The 1,464-nt window shown below is 38.7% G+C and overlaps 1 pseudogene; it reads right to left on the bottom strand.

Moving 5' to 3' along the window:
* Positions 1-300: 300 nt before the first annotated feature.
* On the bottom strand, positions 301-824 carry LOC100614227 (ADP-ribosylation factor-like protein 2-binding protein; annotated as a pseudogene).
* Positions 825-1,464: the final 640 nt, after the last annotated feature.

The raw sequence follows: 1,464 nt of genomic DNA, 5'->3' as shown, positions 1-1,464 counted from the left end.
GGTCCTTTAGGTGGAATCTTTGAAGTGGGCTTGCTCCAGAAAAGTCTGACTCAGAAGCACATGAGAGAGGTATTTACTTGGGGAGGGGACGTATACTAGGGTTACTAAGCACCAAGGTTAATGAATACCTGAAGGTGTTTCAAGAGAAATGGGTCCAGGAGGATTAAGTCATACTGGTTTTGATCCATCAATACTTAACATGAACAAACTATTGCAGAGCAGAGTCAGTCTTTTCAAGATGTATTCTGTCATCACTAGCTGAGACTATTGTCCTACGAGTCAGTGACATCCAGAATGATCCTATTCATTGGTTGGAGGTAGGACATGGTGCTGTAGATTGTTCTAGAAAGCTGGCCTTGAGGATAATTTGCACAAGTCACCACTAAACTGTCATGTAAGTCTTGTCTCCAGCCTTCTTTTGCTGTTCTGTATTCGAAAAACATTTCTTTAAAAGCTAGAAAAATCTGTAAATGGGAGTAGCATGTTGAATATGTCACCAGCCACTTCATCTTTACCTTGCTGTAACGTTGTTGTAAAAGCTGCCACGTTGAATCCAGGAATCTGCTCCAGAAGCTGTCTTTCAATATACTTTTCCACCAAATAAATATATTCACTAAAAACAGGCACACAGTTGAGTTTATTCTCTTCCCAGTCTTAAAACTCCTGGTAGTACTTGTCCATGAAATGTCTCTATAATAACTGGAACTCATCATCCACGATAATGTCCTCTGAATACCCAACCACATAGCACCAAGTTCTGCATCAGAGTCAGAGGAGAAGGAATGTATGAAGCTCTCTTCTTCTAAGGCATTAATTGTGACCATCGCCCCTACACCCATGCAAGCAGACTAGTGGCCTAACGTGCATGGAGGCACGTTGGTCAGCCGGGGAGGAGGCCTCACCAGCCAGACCTCCACTCTGCTGCAGCAGGCCCAGACATTGGTTATGGACTCTGAACTATTTTTTAATCTATTTTCAGGGTATCTTCTATGACCACCTTATAATTTAATTATTTTCTAATATCTCTAGGATTAATACCCATCCCATCCCAATTATCCAGATTGAGCTTCCTAAAAAAAACAAATACATCAGGTTGTCTTAAGCAGTTATTTGGTTATTTTCAATTACCTGTTTTAATAAAAATAAAAACATTTCTTGGTTTTCTTAAGTATCCCTCTAAATTTTATGATCATACTTTCTAGCTTAATTTCAGCTGGTAACCAATTCACTCTTTGGACACCACTACAATCACATCAACTCTAAATCACATACTTACCTTTCATATGCTGCCTGAAAACATCTATATTTTCCTTCACCATTCACGAATTCAAATGTTATTTCACTTGTGAAGCTCATATTACTTAACTCACCCTTCCCAGTAACTACTCAAGACTGGTTACTTGAATAACATGTTTTGGAATCTAAAAAATTCAAATCAGTCCAAGTTTAGCTATATAATTTTGA

The sequence above is a fragment of the Pan troglodytes genome, chromosome 11 (genome assembly GCF_028858775.2).
Source record: "Pan troglodytes isolate AG18354 chromosome 11, NHGRI_mPanTro3-v2.0_pri, whole genome shotgun sequence".
NCBI lineage: Eukaryota > Metazoa > Chordata > Mammalia > Primates > Hominidae > Pan > Pan troglodytes.
Note: the sequence above shows the minus strand (reverse complement) of the source record. Positions and strands in the feature narration are given on the sequence as shown.